Source organism: Amblyomma maculatum, chromosome 2, assembly GCF_055883805.1.
Source record: "Amblyomma maculatum isolate TAMU_Amacu chromosome 2, ASM5588380v1, whole genome shotgun sequence".
NCBI lineage: Eukaryota > Metazoa > Arthropoda > Arachnida > Ixodida > Ixodidae > Amblyomma > Amblyomma maculatum.
Genome location: NC_139345.1, coordinates 223,248,995 through 223,270,009, shown reverse-complemented (window position 1 = coordinate 223,270,009; position 21,015 = coordinate 223,248,995).

The following is a 21,015-nucleotide window of genomic DNA, read 5'->3' as shown; positions in this document are numbered from 1 at the left end:
TAGAGACATTCTTTGGGGGGGGGGGGGGGGGCAAAGCAGACAGTCAGAATTTTTATGAACAGATGGCTGCCTGCCGAGCAGTCAATTGAAGGTCCTTGTCCAGGGGCTGTTATGAGGCTGCAAATGTCCAGCCGTTAGCGGTAAAACAAAGGTTAGAAGCTACCCTCTTGCTCACTGATTGCTGAGAAATCCTAAGCAGATGGTGTTGAGTACTTCAGTAGGCACGTGCTTATGCAAACGGGCTGTGTCATGCATGACAGGTTACAGCACTTCATAACACCTCCATTGTAGTACAGTTCGCTATCGAGTTTTGAGCCTTTCCTTTTTAACTTTTTTCACTTGTGTCATTGAATGCAGCCCGGCATGTTCGTACTAAATTACTTGGACAAAACACCGAGTGGCACTTATTAAACTCTGTTTACAAATGAGCTTTCTCTCATTCTCTGTCAACATATGTACTAGTAGTGGTTTATTCATAAACCACTAGAATGATTTTAGTGCTGGAATTCCATCTCCAAATGAAGCCATACACAGCTTTACCCAGCCTGGCCTGGTTCCGCCACTGCAAGCTGCAAGCCCAGGCCTGCATGTCAAGCCCGAGCCAGGTCCAGACCCATAAAAACGGCAATTTTCCAGCCCGGCCCAGGTTTTCGTGCTGCCCGAATTCATGCTCTGCTCCATACACTGTTGAAATTATTTGCCGAGAATAAGTTCTCAGCAGGCAGTACTTTGGTAATCTTTGTTAGGAAGAAATTACATGCCATAATTTTTTTGCCCTGGAAACTTGGGTGATATCTGACTTACACGACTATCTCAAAAATATCACCCAGACGTGTCCCTTGCCTGCAGTCGCTTGCTGTACAAACAGCATTGCAATTTATTTGCTGACACTATGGCGCATGCAGTGCGAAACAAAAGGAGGTCATTATTTGCTAAAAGATGATTGTGAAAGTATGAAAAATTTCAGTCACTGCTATTTTCATGGGAAAATGTCGCATGGCCTTGTATAGCCAATTAGGGCCAATTGATGAGAAATTTTTGCTCAAGATTTCTGCCAGCAGAGTAGGCACTGCTGTCATTTCTAATAGCTATTTCGTTGTTCATTCATTTGCAGCGGCACCAACATGTTCTGTTGTCTGTGTTTTGTGCACCCATATTCTGTTCGTTGCTTTAAAACATTTCTGGGTAAGTGCAGTCGAGACCGCGAGCATAGTGTTGGGTGAATTCACCAGGCGGCATCACAAAAGGAGGCAGTGTGGTGTAGAGGAATCCACTTGTGCCAAAGACAGAGACTGCAACCATGCCAGACAGCTTGCCAAGACATAGAACTAGAAGCCAGACTAGACTATTGCCGAGAAGCTTACCAAATGCAGAATCAAGCCAAGACTGAAGCGGCAGCTACAAATGCGGTACCGGCCGATGGCTAATGCTCTCCACTTGGTTCAAAGAGAGCTGAACCTCTACAATTTTTATTATTTCATAACAAAGGCTTCAAGGATTTGCCTCAAGTGATTCCAGGTAGCCCTGCATGCACAAACCTTTGTCACGGATACACCTGCAAGAAACAAATAGTGGCGAGTAATTGCTCCAAGCGATGTTCTCTTTGTTTTCCTTTTTAACTTGATACCATAAAAAGCACTCTGTGTGGCAGCACCTGCTGACTTGGTCATGTCATGTGGCCTTGTGATGTCACGCAACCTGACGGACATTGCAGTGCTGCGTCACCTTCCTGCCACTTGCCAGATACATGCCCATAATTTTTCATGGATGCCAGATTTTCTGCAGTATGGGACCCATCACAATATTTTTTGTTGCCAGAATCAAATAGTGCAGTGTTTCGTGACTTTTTTGTCGCTTGTCCGGCAGCAAGACACATTTATTGCCGAGATATTTCGATTTGAAGTTGAAGAGGTCTGTTTTCCTTCCAAGGGATTTAGACTTGGGAAAATGACGCAAACGATGGTGTAAACATAGACTCCGTGATTCTTGATGCATAGCGAGCAGTGCAATCTAGCAGCAGCTGAAATTAAAGCTACAGTTCGCCAAAGCCGTCTATTTGTTTGCACCAGGCATAGATCCTGAGCTTGACTGCAAAGTTCTCGCAGTGAATCTTGACCTTGGCACCCAGAGAGCATGCGGTGCTTTTTAGAGTTGAGGTCATTTGACTAACAGGATAGAATGTACGAGCGCCGACGTGGCGGCAAAGTTTGTAGCTAGCGAAGCTATGGATGCGGCCACTAACATTGCCGAGCTACCATCACGAGTGACGAGTAAAGACTGCTACAGATGGTCTTTTTTGAATAACTGCAAGGGGTGAACAATGCATTGTGGCAGAAAGTTAAAAGAAAAAAGGGGTACACAGGGCCTGTTTTGCTCAATTTATTTCGTTTCCTTCACTATTGTATTTCTTAATATGAACCAACTGAGCTCCCTTTCGTTCAATGCTTCCTTGAGTGTCTACACCTTATGTGGTGTACTCTAGCGTCGCTGCCCTGCAGATGGCAAACTGATGTGCCAGTAAGGTCTTTGCATGCACGCTGGGACAGCAGAAAATAGAGAAATAGAAATAATACGAGATAGTTTGGCAAACTCCTATGCTTATCATAGATGTGAGACATTGGTGACACTATTAACAGCCAGCAAAAGCATTCAGCACACTTGGGATGCAATTGTTTAGGGGTGAGTGAAAAATATGTGTAAAAAATGCAATTGCACTACACAAGTAATGTAATGCGAGAGGTCTCAGCTGTTCGTGTGGCGCAATGGCTAAGACATTCAGTTAAAACTCCAAAGGACTTAGGATTAAATCCCGTTCGAGGCTGTTTTTTTTTGTTTTTTTTTGTCGCTTTTTTTTTCTTAAGCACCCATGCCATTTTAAATCTTACTTTTTCCAGCCTTTCTTTTCTTTCCCAGCTCCACTCGGGTTTGTGCAGGTTTATTCTGCCCAGTAAGTTATAACTTAATCCGGTGTGCATTTCATACCAGATTTTTCAATAGAGAAGCGCTTACTGAGGCATGAACTTCATCAGAGGAAAACTTTGCTGCTCCGCACTTGTAAACCAAAGCATGTATATCAAAAATGAAACTATGTGGTGATGCCAAATGCATAGCTGTGACTTCAAAGAACCAAAACTAAACTGACTGCCTGTGGCACTGCCAAGCGCAAATTTATTTTTGGCTTCATATTTAGCCTGTATTTTTGCCATTTTTGAAACAAAAGTTACCAATTGAAACATGTAACCATAATACATGTTAGGCAGCCTCCGGGATCCCTCGCATGTCATTGTGCATGCATTTGCAATTTCTGTATTTCTGCAATGCCTGCATTTCTGTTCTCTTTTTTCTACCTTATAAGAGTTTTGTTTTCAGTGAAAGTGGTGTTTTTGTGATTAGGAGCCAGTATACCATCGCTGCAAGCCTACTTTTTCTTTCAGTGTTCCTTTAGCACTACTTGCAGGTCTACTGCAGGTCTTTCGTATTGCACTCTGAACAATTTTTCACCCATGCTTTTCATTAAGATTTTCGCAGCATGATGGGTTGTAGCGAATGGGTTTGATTGCACCTGAAAACTTCGAACACAAATTGAGAGCCTGTAATTTCTCTTTTTTTTTTGCTCACTGCGTGTTCTTTGCGAATGATGAATTTGACCACCTGCTTCACGAGGGAAAGCTCGAGGACGTTGAAGCTACATTGATTGCCCGTCACTAGGCACAGTTATAGCAGTCTCGTAGCTCACTGGGTGCATGAGGTATTTGAGGTTACTACTCCTTATCGCCATAGACACCAGCAGGCTCAACATATGTATCTAGGAATGCGGCTTCTTGTTGGTTGACCCCTTATCATTTATATTGCGCAGTTTGTTGAATAATGGAAGCGTACAAGTTGACGCAGGAAATGAAACGCCATGCAGTCCTCATCGCACTGGCCGTGCGCCACAGCGACTTGGAAATTGCCAACTTTCTGAATGTTGCGAAGCCTTTCGTTAACAAAGTGCGGACAGAACTGGTGTGCTGTGACAGTGACGTGGCATCTGTGGCGAAAAGGAAAAAACACAGTCAGCGGTCAGACGTCGTCAGAACACCTGATTTTCTTCAGAGGCTGCAAGTCATCGTGAGTGACAACCCAGAAAAGTCAATGCGGGCCATTGCAAAGGAGCTCGATGTCGCAGAGTCAGCTGTCAGACTTGCTGTGCACGAGGACGTGAGGTACCATTTCTGTGTCATGAGGAGGGCGCAATTCTTTTCTGGTAAAGCTCGGGAGAATCGTCTGCTCTGGTCCAAGTGCTTGCTAGGCAAGCTGAAGAGCCTGGAATGCTCTTTTTTTTTCTTTCAGATGAAAAGAACTTCGATCAAGACCAAAAAGCTAATTGCCATAATGAAAGATGGCTTTACGGAAGCGCTAATGAGGTGCCGACAGCATTGCACACAAAATTTCTGTCTGTGATGGTGTCAGCAGCCGTCAGCAACAAGGGTGATGTCATGCTGCGACACTGTTTTGCAGAAGGACTCCGCGTTAATGCTGCCGAGTACGCAGAGGTGCTTGCCACCGTTGTGAAGCCCTGGACTGATACTGTTTCGAAAGGAAAGCCTTGTGTCTTTCAGCAACAGTCACCCACGAGTGGCTGGCCAACAACTTCCAATAACCACATCACTCCCAACTTGTGGCCTCCTAGTTGTCCAGATTTGAATCCACTCGGCGTTGTTGAGAGAGAAGCCGACAAAAGGCCACATAATACAAAAAACTCTGAAGGTCGCTCGCCACTGCGAACTCAATGGGCAGTACCTCTAAGAACCACCTGATCCGTGCATGCAGCCATTTTCGAAGCCGAATTGAATTGGTTATTGCTGCAAGTGGCGCATTCATTGAGTAATGTAAAAATAAACAGTAAGAGAAATATCTCCTAAAGTTTGGTGAAAATATATATATATATATATTTGCTGGAGATATTCTCTGCCTGAAGCCAACATTGCATCCTGAAATGCCTCGCGCACCCGGTATATTGCAGGATATGTGGCTCGAAAGTTCAGGCACAAATCAAAATGCAGTACTTATTCTGTATTTAATTTTGAGCAAATTATGTGTGCAGAAAAAAAGAAAACAAATTCATCTCAAATTTTGACCACCGAGGTCTTCTTTATACGTCTGCAGAGCTTGCAAAGCTCGTAAACACGCTGGAAAATTCGATTTTTTAAAATTATTTATTTCATTTCAATAATTGAGATTAAGACAAGCAGCATTCATAATTTTGCGATGTTTTTGAAAAGCCCAGAGGTTCCCGAGCCTGGATATTCTGCCCATGAAAGAAAAATTACTCTTCGCATAGAGAAGTTCTACGTCCAGATGAGGTTCTGTTTTTATGTGAAGTCACTAAACTAAGAGCAGAGCTCTAAACCAGAGCAGATAATGCACCTGAAGGTGAGGAGATGGAAAAAATTATGTTCTAGGGCTCTATTTAATGACTCTGCCCGCGTCTTGTGTATTTTGAAATTTAGCAGCTTAATTCATTCACGTGCTCGTAGTTCAGTGACATTTTCATATAATTCTGTAGTGTTCCTTATGTTGGTACCATATGCTTGAACTATTTATATTCACTTAAAGGGTCATGACAGCTAAAATTTGAGCATAAACTGATTATTGCATTTCACTCCATTCACGTTAATTATAAATCCTCGGAATTTGAGATTTCAGTGCAGTAGATAGTTTATAATGATTTTTTATTATTAATAGCGAAAGCAGCTTTATGGTTTGGCAACCTTGGGCGCTGACGTCACACGATATCATCCCCATGTTTTCTGCTATTCATGGTGACTGCGGCACTCTTGCATGCATGCCGTGGATTGTGGTCACTGAGAGCCTTTTTCTTTCTTCAGCAAAAATATTTCATTCGCATATTTTTTTTTTACTTTGGCAAGCCTTCACTATAGTGTGCAACCTTAGCGATCCTTGGACTTGTTTTGGGCTTCATCTAGAGATTGTCGAGAAGGCCAAAATAGATTTGCTCATGCTGTATTATTTAAGCATACAATCTGAAGCACATTATTCTTACGTTTTGAGAGTTAGCTTGTTTAGCAACAAGCGCTCCCATTTATAAAAAGGCACATGTCCAACGTTTCCTTCCTGGTCTCAAATCGGTAACCAATCAGCAACACAGTTGATATGAATCGAAGTTCGGTTTACATCCGGCTTCTGTTTTGGTGAGCAGTCAAGGTCGACAAGTCTCGTTCTGAATGAGGCCAATTTGGGAAAGCGACCCACGGTTTGCCTTTTCAAGTGTGAACATCGGTCAATCTGAGCGGTTCCTTAATCGCACACCCTTTGCAATCCTCAATCGTGAATGGGTCTTTAAACTGCACGCTGGTCACATGTTGGTTGCAGTCAGTCCGCAGTAAAACATCTTCAGAACACAGCGGGCCTGTTTGTAAGCAGCACAATTTCTGCTGCCAAGAAGGGTAGAAAGGCCTTTATAACTTTTTGGAGATTTAATTGACCACATGCTCTGAAGTTTCTTCAAAAAGCCAATATTTCTGCTATAAAACATTAACATTTCTGCTTCATAGCTGTTTCAGAACGGCTGTCCTGCTTTCTGCTTCATTTAGCTGCTCCAAAAAGCATATTTGCTTGCTCCAAGAGCTGCTCTAAACACCTATTTTGGCCACGCACACATGGTACTGCTTTTCACGAGCCCCTGTCCAAAAGTGCTGGAAGAAGACAATAACGATGCTATTTTGGGGCCTACTTCACGCAACTTCAGCACTCAGACTTCGACTACCTTGAAGGAAAGTCATCCTTGCCACTTAAGAGTGTTCAAACGTGGACTAGCCTCCCTTGCGCTTTATAATGGCGTTCGCACCCTGACCGCCTACTTACTTGACCCTGTGGGCCTTCTTGATGAAATCCTACAGGCACCTCATGATGAGCCCACAGCTGGGCGTCTAAACTTTATTTTACTCTGAGTCGCATTCAGGTTAAATAATATTGGCCCATATTGGCCTCGTCTATCTGCTAATGTCACGCACTATGTGAGGAGTTGCTGCGACTGCTAACGCCACCGAACACTGCTAACAAGACTGCAGGATATACAACCAAACCAATCACTTGCGAGGCCATTCCAACAGATTGGCATGGACTTACTAGGTCATTTCCCGACATTGACATATAGCAACAAGTGGATAATAGTAGCAACTAACTACCTGACTCGCAACGCCGAAGCTTGTGAGGTATTACCACGAAACGTAATGTTGATGGTATACCATTCATTGTTCAGTTGTCGTCTGAACTATTGTCATTTAACATGGGGTACAACAACAGCAGGAAATCTTCAGATGCTGCAAGTGTTGCAGAAAAAATTCCTAAGGATTCTTGAAAATGTTCCGCCAACTTACCACATGACACCTCTTTTCTTAAAGTACAGTATACTTCCAATAACCAAGCTTTATGACTACTGCTTAAGCAAGGCTATAAAAAACGAGGTCTCAGCAACCCTTCTTTCCTTTGTAAATTAGTTGGGCAAGAAAAACGAGAGTCATTATACAATATAAGAAAGGCTGAGCAGTGGAGTGTAAAAACTTACAGAACTTCGTTTGGTGAACAAACATTAGCTAATAGACTACCCCGACTGCTTAACAACTTACTGCTTAGCACAAAGCAATATCTTTCTTCCCAGGGCTGCACGTCGGAATTTGTTTCAGTACTTTTTGCATTCAATAGAACGGTTTTGTTCATGTATAATTTAACCTGTTTTTTTTTTTGTTTTTTGTTTTTTTTACTCGCCGTAAGTGTGGGCTTCTATCTGCTTGTTTTCATTGTGTACCTTGCGTTGATAACTGTAAACTGACACGAGCTGTATTTATTATCTCAATGTTTCCTCACCTTTTTTTTTCTCACCATAAGTGTGGGCTTCTATCTGCTTGTTTTCATTGTGTACTTTGCGTTCATAACTGTACACTGACAAGAGCTGTATTTATTATTTCAACGTTTCCTTACCTTGTGTTTAAATTCACATGACATATGCTTTTCATATATGCCTGACTACTGTGGTGCTGCCAAAGTGGGGCCCCGTGGCTCTGTCAAGCTGTCAAACGGCAGCTTTTACCTCGGGCTCCCGCCATCATTTGTACCAGGATGGCAAATAAATTGAATTGAATTGAATTGAAAAAGGGCCAAAGGCTTCTTAGACTAATTATCGTTGCAGAAAGCGAGAGGCGCATCATAATATCCGTCGTGTAAAAAACCCACTTCTCATTGTCCGTGGCATTGTCCTCCTTGCGTGCATTAGCAGTCAGTCGGCCTGAAAGTTAAGCCGATGAAACTAGTTTCTCGCTTTAATGTCAGCACAGTAGCCCGCCGCGCTGTTGCTGCCGGCTAGGAGCGGAGAAGCAGGTCAACTCCATTCCACCTTGTGTATGGCAGGGAGCCCGAAAATTCCGAGAGCACTGTGGAATCTACACTGCAGAAGTGCGAAAGGCTGAACGTTGCTGGTGCACACGGTGTTCTTATTATCATTATCAACTAAATGCACTGTTATCATTGTTAATGCCGTCATTGTCATTATCACTAATTGCAGCGTCATTGTCAGCGCTACTATCGTCGCATGTGAGACAACCGCCAAGCTTGCCTTGCAGCGCCGGCTGAGCACTTTGCCATAGATGGTCCAGCGAGGTATACAAGTACATCGTACTCAAGTGCTCCAACACCAGATGGATGCTTTGAACGCGAAGGTTGGCAGAGGAGTACGGAATTCCACAAGCCGGCCTGTTGGATGAAGTAAGACTAACCGGCCAAGAAGACGCACACAGGAAAAATCGACACAGAAAGAAAGAGGAAAGCCAGCCTCTTTCTTTCTGTGTCGATTTTTCCTGCGTGCGTCTTCTTGGCCGGTTAGTCTTACTTCATGCAATGCACCAACTAGCCCAACAACGTGTTTTACTGTTTTACCGGCCTGTTGGAGATATTCCAGCTTGCGTGGAGAGAGCAGATCCATAACCAGGTTTGAGAAGCAGAGATAAAGCGATGGCACAGCGAAGCACGGGCAAAGTCATCTCTGGCGGTGGACTCCAGCACAAAACACACGATCGCTAATGAGAACATCTATGACAACACATGAGGCAGCGGACAGCGGCGGGTTACTCTGCGAGGCACGGAGTGGTTTTCTGCGCACAAGTGCTCCAAGTGCGACGCAGCCGATAAAACCATACAGCATGTTGTGATCGAGTGCCCGAAACTGTGGCCTTCCCCCCCTACAACTGCGACATCAGCACTGATGGAGACTCTTTCGACAGCACTTGGTCTGCAGTCGATGTCACCACCCAAAGAGCACACCATGGGTAGGGCAGTAGAGGTGACAAAGCACCGCCTTGACTGGTGGCGTAAACGAGAAGATTGTTGAAGGACTCCCCCCTTCTTTTCCTTCCTCTTTTCTTTTCTCTGGACTTTTGACCAATGCACAGCAGTTGGTATAGTTTTTCTTCTTTTTCTACTCCTTTATTTATTGGCCTAATGAAGAACTCTGTGATCCCTCGCTACAAAGGCAAGTGGCCGCATCAGCATCATGAAGACAAGGAGAATTATGATGCGTGTTTCAACTCATCCTCACGATAGACAAGGGCCCGCCGGGGTGGCGCAGTGGTTACGGCGGCCTACTACTGTTCCCAAGAATGCGGGATCGTAACCGGGCTTCGGCGGCCGCTTTTCGATGGAGACGAAAGCAAGGCCGCCTGTGTTCTATGCGACGTCAGTGCACGTTAAAGAACCCCAGGTGGTCGAAATTTCCGGAGTCCTCCACTACGGCATCTATCATAGCCTGAGTCGGTTTGGGATGTTAAACCCCGCAAACCAAACCAAACCAAATCACTGTAGACAAGATATATGTGCAGTTCACGATCCTGACGTGGCGCAGTTGGTTAAAGCTTAGATGCGAGGGATGCAGGTTCGATTACCGGTGGATGCAGGATTTTTATCTTTCCGGTGACATTAGTTTTGATTTCAGGTGATGTCATTTGAAAGTTATATTGTGACCGAACGAACGCCGACAGTATGAGCCATTAAAGCGCAGCTGCATCACTTTTCGAGAATTCTGCGACATTCAAGAATTTGACTCTCCATAAGCTGTCGGTAATGCTTGCAAAGTGTTTGTGTGCTATCTTTAAAACTGATGAAGTAATCAACGATTACAATTCGAGCTTCTCCTCACAGCACTGAAGGACTGCGTAGAAGCTCGATGATGACATCACGGACGGTAATATTTTTTCTTTTCGTTACCTTCGCCCACATCCTGCGGTGCCTTTTTTGATGCCATCAAACAATGTTTCTGGGCCTTCAATTTTGGTAGCCTTGTTTTTACTTCTTCCAACCAAGCCATTCTATGCGGGAAGCATACCGGTGCCGTCAATGATGTCATTACGTGCCCCCCACGCGTCGCTGTGTGGTGAGGAGAAGCTCGATAGCTGAAGCGGTTTAAATCGCTATTTGCGCCATTGTTTGAAATGCTAGAGGGAAGATATCTTGCATGCTTAACCTGGAAGCTGTAATCATTTGATTCCTTGAAACTCATCAAAATCTACAACCGGTGCAGTTTCCCTTTAAAGGCTTTCGCCTTAATACAGCGCTCGATGTCATGCTGATGCCACATGTAACGGAAAAGGACAGCCTCAGTGTCACTGCCTACCTTCAGCGTGCAGAAGCAGCCTGACGACTTGCCCAGCTGCGCATAAAAAGCCAGCAAGGCACCAATGCCTAACGTAACCTACAATGACAATGAAAATTACAAGCCAGCAGACAGACTCTAGGTTTGGATGCTGAATCACCATCGTGGATTTAATGAAAACCATAAATTTTATGCTGCTGTTTCCGCAAATCAAGTTCGCTCATCTAAATGAAATGGGCTATGGAATTGTCCCCAGATGCTGCTGACAGCACCCCAGGGGTGATACATGTCCAGAAATTGTATGTTGTGTGCATAAAGCCCTATTATAACTGATGGACACTATTTATATTTTGCTTGATGTTTATTTTTGCCTACCTTTCTATTCAATGTATAGCATTGGGCCGATGCTTCTTTGAGGGGGAAGTCATACCGCAAAGCTTTTTTTTTCACGCTTTACACCACCTGGACGCAGCTTTTGCTCTTTTTGTTGTACAATGATGATGCACAGAGATTTACCTCGAATAATTGCCACAACACAACACTGCTTCTACATTGTTCTTGATCATTGTACTTGGCAGGTTTACCTCTGTTTCCTTGCTGCCTTTAAACTGAGCACTGGGCATTCTGTTGTTTGATGACCAGTGCCTTTGTCGTGATTGGCACCTTGTTGCAACGAAATAAACTCTGAAAGTGAATCCAGTGTGCAGATAATGCTGTCAAACAGAGTGCTGAGTTCTTTTTGGCTGATAGTAAATGATGGAATAAGAACACATGGTTGCAAAGAGTATATGTAGACTCTTGAAGAACTTACCCGTGCTCCTTCTGCCATTAGCTTGTTAATCGGTGTGATGAACCACTAGTTTAAGAAACACTATCATCAACCAAATTATTTATTAGAACCCAACATTTCGCGACCAACTAGGTCCCTTCCTCAGGAGCGACTAAAGTTCGAGGCCCGCAGTAGCAGGCAGCGGCTTATGCTTAGCCGATCTGAAGAAGAATGGCTATACACGCGCCTTTATTCCAATGTGCTTCCCGCCGCCGAGCTAGCAGGACAAGAGGGTCGGTCAGCACGGAAACGACGAAGCGCCCTCGCATTGTGCTCCCATACGTGACGGGCACCAGTGAGGCGCTTGCACGCATCCTGCGCAAACACGTCTGTGTGTCGCACAAACCTACCTCAACAGTCTGCCGTTTTGTGCCGCTACCAAAAGACCGTATTCCCAGATAAAACAAACAGGCGTTATTTATAAAATCTCGTGCTCCGAGTGCTCTGCCTCGTATATCGGCGCAACAAAAAATCTCTGTCGGCGCATATTGCAGCACAAAAATGACGCCCGGCAATTGAACTCGAAAAGCAACCCCCCTCGCCGAGCACTACGAATGCGCCGACCACAAAATCGCTTTTGCAAGGTGAACATACTTGATGTGGAGACCAATCCTTTCAAAAGACGTCACGTCTTTTTTCGGTTCCTCCGGCTGACAGCTGCAGCAGTGAACAGGAATCCGGGGACGCTACCCTGGCTCTGCTACACAATTGGACTTCGCCACGTGTGCCTGCTACTGCGGGCCTCAAACTTTAGTCGCCCCTAATTACCACGTCGGGTTCTAAAAAAAAATTTGGTTGGTGATTGTGTTTCTGAAAATTTTGTTTCAAGTACCCAACCAGGCGGAGTTACACCGAAGATGTTCTCGTTCAAGTCAATGAACCAATAGGAAAAGCTTTAGGCCTTTCCAGTGACAGGCATCGTAAAGAACCAATGAGTGCGGAGGACAAGTCTATTTGCCATGTTTGAGCCTAGTCAGAGCCTCTATGAAGGCGCACAAAGGACAACTTGATGAGAAGTTATCTAGCTCATTTTGGATATGTTGACATTCATCCAGCAGCAGTTATGGCTGGCTTCATGGCAGTGTAGCCTAGCCTCTGATATCTGCTTACAAATATTAATGTCAACATACGCAGTTTACTTGTGCAATCCGCTAATGTTGGCAATACCTGTATTTTTTTTGTATTTTGTATTTTCCAGTCTACAAGAGTTCTGTTTCTTGCTGTCTTTTTTTGAGACTCACTTTTGACAACTCGGAAAATCTCTTTTTGCAGAGTTCAAAGCCTGGAAGGACCATATGGAAATCTGTGAAGTGGCTCACTTTGTTAGTGGCAGGAATGGCTCATCTGCATACCATGCAGGTTTTTGCAAATGCACATCTGTTTGTTAGCCGACTTTGAAAAATATGAGGGCTAAGGAACCTGTTCCACATCATGTTCAAAATAGGCTGTGCGTATATGCCTAAGCTGCTTCTGACATTGCCATGGTGCTTTTGATTTTGTATACAAATGCTATCCGAATAAAAGGTACCTACTTATTTTGTATGTTTAATGAACTGAAGCATGTGATGGGCTCACATGCATGACATTGTTAATGATGGTTCCCAAGATAACCAGCATTTAATTGATGCTAATTATATGGAGTTAGCTGCATGTTAACCCTGTAACCGCCAAATTAACTCCCGAAAAACATACTAACATCACCAGGTTTAGTTGTAATGTTCTTCATACCATTCTAATTCTAAAAAGCTTCCTTCATTAGTAAAGCATGCTGTCACTTCGCCATCTTTGTTTTGTTTTTGTTTTTTACCAGTGTATGCACATCGCAAACGGGGTCAGAGTAACTGTCAGGTACAAATTCTAGATTGTCAGTGAAGCTGCTGTCTGAACTACTTTACGAAAGAGCTCTTTTTTGTTGAGGCATCACCGCCACCGGCACTCTTTGTGTGTGGCACTATCATAAAATGACTTTTGTCATGCCAAAAATGTGTGCTAAAGACTGAAATGCGCATTTTTTTCCATGGATATCTATGGCTCTGTAGAGTTGAAAATGCAATAAATGTATTTACCAAATCTATTCCTTTATCATTGGCAGTGCAAGCAATGTAAGAGCAGGTTGGACATGTGCCACTTGCCACTGGCAATACTGGCACAATTGCCAATGACAAATGAAGCTCTGAGATAAAGGACTAAGCCAGCATGTGGTTTTGTGGATACAGAAAGTTATGTGTAGTTAGTCAAGTTTGTACACAGTCGTCTGAAATATTCTCAACATTTTTACAATGATTATTGCAGACCAGCAATGAGACACTAGAATATTCACTTTTACCTAGAAAAGTGATGCAGCTTCAATAGAGGCAATATGCGAAAATGCCCATATGATATGCAGCAGTGTTAGTAGTGCACAATAAAGGTTCCCAAGAGGCTGAAATTGTGGCCCTCCTAGAGCCTGGAAATAAGACCCCATATACTTTGCTGATATGCACAGAAATACTGCCTTTTGATAACTAGACATACGCTGCACCTACCTCCACCATCTGTGCTTGCCTTGGATTGCAATGCCTTATGTAACGTGCACAAAGGGATTCTACTTTATATTGCAATTAATTTGGCATGTACATTTTGGTGAACTGTCTGCAGCCACAGGGCCTGCTTTTGAGCTGCATAGATTGTTTTCTCCTCATGGAAATTTACAGTTGACAAGTGTTCTGTTTGGTTTATGGGGTTTAATGTCTATTGGCTATGAGGGATGCTGTAGTGGACAGCTCCATAAAATTCTGACCACCTGGGTTTTTTATGTGCACTGACATCGCAAAGTACAAAGCCGCCTTGCATTTCGCCTCCATCAGCTGCCACCGCAGCTGAGAGTAAACCTGTATCCTTGGGATCAGCAATCAAGCTCTCTTATCACTGAGCCACCGCAGCAGGGTACAAGTGAACATGGCTGAAAACAGATCCACGGCATGAAAAGTTTTCCCGGCTGGTGTACCTGTAGGCGTAAGTTCAGGTGCAGAAACATTTTCTACAAGATTTTGGCCCCGCCGGGGTGGCGCAGTGGTTACGGCGCTCGACTACTGTTCCCAAGGACGCGGGATCGAATCCCGGCCTCGGCGGCCGCTTTTCGATGGAGGCGAACAGCAAGGCGCCCGTGTGCTGTGCGATGTCAGTGCACGTTAAAGAACCCCAGGTGGTCGAAATTTCTGGAGTCCTCCACAACGGCGTCTCTCATAGCCTGAGTCGCTTTGGGACGTTAAACCCCACAAACCAACCAACCAACAAGATTTTGCCTTGTAAACAAGCAACATTTGTGCACAACCTGCGCTGTGTGCAAGGAGGCTGCAGTGACAAAGCCGGCACCTGTTTCCAAAGCTAAGGTAAAGCTTGGCCACAAAGCTGCACATGCAAAAAATGAAATGATGCATTTTGAAAAGCCCAATGCTCAGTTTCATTCAAAAATGTGTACAAAGCCAAAATTCCTTCCGCCAAACATGAAATCCATGTTTCCTGCACAGCTGTTGTGCATAAGATGCCCATCTGAAAACCGATAACCAAAAGTTTCGCACCTTGCTTAACTGTGAGGAATCCATTTTTATTGCATGCTTCAAGCTTACTCAAGCTGTTGGGCTGTTCCTTATTCGTTGGCATTGTGCAAATTATTGCAGTGCAAGTTTGCCAGCTGGCTAATGTGCATCATTTAAAATGATGCACTCTAGCCCGCAACCAAGCTTGAACAAAACTAGCCAGGGTTCTTCAATAAATTTGCATTTCGGAAACACCCTGGAGCCTGAACGTTGCAAGGAATGGCGATTGCTAAATGTCTTTTTTCAGCTGCACAGGGCCTTCAATAAGCTCAAGCTTATGACACTATTTGGCAGTAAAGTCTTCTATTGTCTGATTGGTGCACTATCCACAAAAAAGCATTGGCACTCATGCTGAGCAGGTCTAGAATAGGAGATGTTAAATGGTTCACAGGGCAGAGCACAAGCTGCTTTATTCTAGGTGTAGGAAATTACCAACATTACAAAATAGAGAGAGGGTACGTACACAGGACAGGAAAGGAAATGGCTAAATATTATCAGCCTGTGGAGTCATCTGTCTGACTGTTGGGTCAAACGCTATGCAACCACTAGATAATTCCATTCTTAAAAGCTTGGGCTCGCCTCATCACAATGGCATTAATATTTTTCTATTTTGCTGCATTAAATAGCCGTATTTCTGACACAAGCTGCAAGTCTGTGAAGTGTTCACTAGACAAACTGCTTTCAAGCAATGTAAACCGTGAACGCCACTACTTATACCGTTCCACTAGCACCAGCAGCAAGCATCGGTGCCGGAGAGCTTCTAGCAAAGAACACTCAGAAGCATAACAGTCGCACAAAAAAGTGCCTCGGTAGTAGTTATAACGCTTGCGTTTTTCATTCCATAAGGTAAATGAAAATGCGGTGCCGTTTCGAATGTCATCAACAGAGCGAGGGGTGCAGACAACAGTAGTAGCCAAAGGAGAAATCTTCCCTACCGTGGTGGCATTCTATGCCATCAAGAGCAGTTCTTTCGAATACCGCGCGATGGGCCCTACGTAGCCGCAGTGCTCATCAATGTGCTGGGCAAGGAAAAAAAGGTTAATAAATTATATTAAAAGCGATGGAATTCGGGCAAAAACAGCGGTAAGCAGATCAGAATAGAGTTTGGACAGCCAGAGAAAAGCCTACATTTTTTGTCCTGATTCAACCTCCTTAGTCCCGGTGTCACCCATTACTTGGCACTTAGGTGCACACTTCTGAATCTAAGCACAAAGATATAACTTTCATAAAGCACAAAACAACCGGCGCAACAAAACGCAACATCTCGTATAGCGGGAACGATCGCGCCATCGCGAGGACGTGCGGCGGCCCTTTGACGTCTTATGCCCTTACCTGCAAGAAAAAGCAGCACCTTGGATGCGGGACGTGTTATTTATTAGCGAGGACGAGAAATCTTCAAAAAAGACGGTCACTTATGCGTCTCAGCGCAAAACATGGAGGCAGCCATCTTGAATGTTTTGGCTTTTTTTCTCTCTTTTTGGTATACATACACAACAGATGGCGCGAGACGCCACAAAAACGATAATGATGATAATGGCCGCGAATTTTTAAAATTTAATTTGCGCAGAAAGGTGGCGTTTTTCGCTTAAATTAGGCGCAAGTTCGAAAAGTTTATAGGCAGACGCCAGGCATGAAAGGGAGATTCAGTTTGGTTACGAAAAAAAATTTACGCCATACATAGCATAAAAACAAATCCCACTAATAGTAATTTTCGACTTAAATTACACTCGGAGACAACCTATGGCAGTGTGGCCAAGGCTAGGCAGAAAAGGTAAGATAGGCCACTGTTCCCTAGCCTTGGAAAAGGAGCCAACTCACCCCTAGTGACCTTACACTTTCTCTTCAATTTATCCCTTTCACCCGTCCCCTCGCCTTCCACAAGGCAAGAGGACCATGGCCTGTCCTCTTTCCTTTCCTGTCTGGCCTTGGCCACAGTGAGAACAAAAAAGGGGTATCCTTAGTATATACATAAAATATACTGACAATGAAACATGAACTGATCGGGCAGCGCCTAGCTTGTCCGTGCGACCCTCCATAGCAGTTGCAGGTCCTGTATAGCCCGAGAACTTGTGCGTCCAAAAAGTAAGGAAAGGCACAAGCTTTCTAAACTGGTTTATTTTATTTCATACATACTGCTAGCCTCCTTTTGGAGGCTGTTGCAGGTTGGGGCATAATATAGAAACAGCAAACGACAGGAATACTGACAATCCACACTTGTCTAATTTTTATATAATTCTATATGGCAGTGTGGAACAAGAAATGGAAAAGAAGAATATGATACAATACAATCACGCTGAAGACACATGTTTCACTATATTTGTACAGAGGTCAGGCTACACATATATAGGGTACTCAAGGAACAATTGCCAGCTGTGAACTGAACCCATCTAGTGATGAGCAATTAACCACTTCATCGGCTAAACCAACGTTTATAGATACATGGCTTGCACGTGACGTCACGTCGCCTGCTTTTTCAGCCAGCGGCCATGTTTGCGACCCGATCGCATGCCCGGTGGTCATTTGCTCGTGTATGTCGGATATGGTCGAATTTTATGGCATAGTTCTCGGCAGTTTGTTGGATGACATTCATGTAAAATGGCTGCAAATGAACAGTTTAATGCGAGCTATTACTCAGACCTCATCTGGAGCACTCGCCTCCGCTACGACGAAAAGATCAAACTTTGCGATCACGTCGATCCGTACATGTTGCGGCCCGGAACGGATTGCAGTGCCGATGTAAGCTTGTTCCCTGAGGTGACACACGGTGACATCGTAACATACTTGGTTTTTTCCTCGAGCTTTGTTACACTGGAGCACATGAAAGCATTCAAGTCTTTGGAATCGCACAATTACTTCACCAGCGGTTGGGTGAAACACCTTTCTGCCAAGCCACTTCAAGATGACAAAGTGCTCCTGCTTGGCGAGGTAAGCCCTATGATTTATGACTTTTGACAACATTTCTGAACATGTTGTGGTGATGCATGATTTTTATGAGCTGTACCCAGCTTCGCGAGGTGTATGCCCATTGGACCAAAGAAATCCGTTGAGCATCCAGCGGATGTCCGACAACGGATACTCAACGTCCGTCGGACGTCTCCAAAGGTCCGCCGAAAGTCCGGTAGACATGCGGCGGTCGTCCGAGGGACGTCCGGTGCAAAGAAAATGGCGGTCCGTGGAAAATCCAGTGGACATCAAAACCCGGACGCTCGGACGTCCGTGAATTGTCCAGAAACGGACGTGCATTTTTAAAACAGCCACAGGACGTCCACCGGAAAATTCTGTTCCATCGAGGGACGTCCAGTGGATGTGAGAAGTTGATCGTCGCATGCTGGACGTCCAAGCACTGTCCCGCGGACCAACCTTTATGATCGGTGGACGTCCGCAGGACACTTGACCCAAGTACTGATACAGCCTGTAGTGCAGCATATCTTTGACCTCCTAATCAAGAAAGCTCATTTTGGAGTGTAAACCTGATTCACATCCTACTGGTTCAGCTCATGCTTTGCTCAATTCCACAGACACTCTCTGCAAACAGTGAAAGCAGAAGCATGTCATGCCTGCTGCATGCACTGCAAACATAGGCATTGCAGTTACTGCTTTACTAAAAGCGCCCTTGGCATCCAACAAAACATTAGTAAAAGAGAACCAGACAGGATGCAAAACTGTCTATACACTGAAGCAAGCTCTCTCAAACCAAAAGGCCAATGGTACGTATGCAGGTCATGTCTAGATCCAGACAATATTTTGGAGTGGCGTGGCATGTATCAGTGACATGATTGGCTTTTAAGCTTGCGACAGCTGGTTCTACACGTAGACAATGTTTTGCGACTTCCTGGTTCTGTTTCTTTGATTTGCTAGATGACAGGGGTGCTCTTAAAAGAGCAGTAACATGCAATTCCTACCACCTTGCAAATACGTGCAGCAGGCATGGCTTGTTTCCACTTATGCCTTTTGCAAACAGCGCTCGTGACATTGAAAGCACAAACCGAGCCAGCAGAATGTAAATAGTGTTGACAATGACAAATCGGCTTTCTTGATCAGGAAGCCAACTGTATACACTTCTGCACTACAGGCTGCATCAGGACATGAAAACTGACTTCCTAGATAGGAGCACAAGATGTAACTGCAATGAGGGATCCTATTTTGAAATTGCTTCCTGCTGATTTAGCAGCTTTCAGTTCCTGGGCCCCAAGGAACATAGAGCCAAATTGACACTTCATTTCACTTTAGAAATGATAGTACCTGACGCAGGAAATGTTTTAAAGTAAAACAAGGAATTTATTGAATCACGCCAAAAGCTGGGTGCAGAAGCATACGCAGAATTGCTACATATTTTGCTCAAGCAAGTACTCAAACTGTGCTTTATTTCAAAGTACCAAAGCTAAAATTAGAGCTGCACTTTGAGCTCAGCTACTATATTATTGCAACGGTTACCCAAAAAAGTAACATTTAGAAAAAGGCTCAAAATAATTCACATAGCAATAAAAAAAAACACATTTGCCAAGCAAATGCCTGCAATGCACTGCACGTAACATCTGTTCTCAGAATACTAATTTGCACAAAAAAAAAACTAGAACTTAGCTTCTAGACTTCCTTGCTGAAAGCAATAGCAGTCTAAACATTGAATTAGATCCAAGTGAACCGACATACATAACATTAGGAATACAAACTGGTACAAAAAGGAACAAAATATAAGATCTTTGCTTCCAGACTTCATTACTGAAAACAAGAACAGTGGTCTATCATTAAATTAGACGCAAGTGAACCCACACGTGACAAGGAGACAGCGTCCACCAGTTGGCAGTGTTCTGTAACGCAGCAAGAATACGAGGGACAAGACAAGCACTTACTGCCACAATTGCTCTTTATTTGGCGCTCACAGAATTTACACAGGAATGAACAAGGTGAAACATTATAACTGTGATATGTGAAATTCAACTAAAGACTTCATGTCACCGTTTCAATCTTTCCCCTTCTTGACTTCTGCATTTAAATTCTGTGAGTGCCAAATAAAAAGTTAATGAAAGGAAGTGGTTGCGTCTTGTCCCTCGTCATCTTGTCGGGCTATGGAACATCAAGTACACCCACTAGCTCTCGATCTCATCCTGACAGTGTTCCTTATCTACGAAGCACAAAATGAAAGAACAAGAAAGAACAAGAGGTCCGCGTAGATTAAATGACTAATATTACCAGTGTTGAATACAGGCCTTGATATTGAAAGAACACTCAAATAAAAGCACTTAACTAGATGCACTTGGAAGAAATCAGGTAGCAGCAAAAACATTAAAACAGACTGTATTAAATAAATATTAAAAACTAAAACTAGACTAAAAACCATGACTAGTATTTTGTTAATCACAAGCCCATCAGAGCTGGTTGAATATAGTATGTAAGCAGTGACTGGTTGCGCACAAGCACTACAAAAAAATTAATGCACTTCAGAAATACAACCTCAAAGTAACACACAATGTCATGAGACCATCATGATGCAGCTAAAAAATTAGGCCATTGCAAACAAAACCTGCCAAACTAAACGTAAAGTAGATCACATATGGAAAACAAATGCAAACGTAAAACTGAAATGAAATGTACAGAGAGGGAATGGTTCTCTAGAATGGCCAAACTTTGTTCTCTGGTCCACACCCACTGGGCTACGCACACATCTTGAGATAACACCTGGTTCAAGATGGATGACTAGGCGGTGAGCAAACCTTTAAAAGGACAGCATTGCTATAAGTTTCACCTTGCAGGCTTAATCAGAGCTGGTTGAGTATAGTATGTAAGCAGTGACTGATCGTGCATAAGCACTACAAAAAATTAATGCACTTCAGACATACAATCTCAAAGTAACACACAATGTCATGAGACTATCATGATGCAGCTAAAAAATTAGGCCATTGCAAACAAAACCTGCCAAACTGAACGTAAAATAGATCACATATGGAAAACAAATACAAACATAAAAC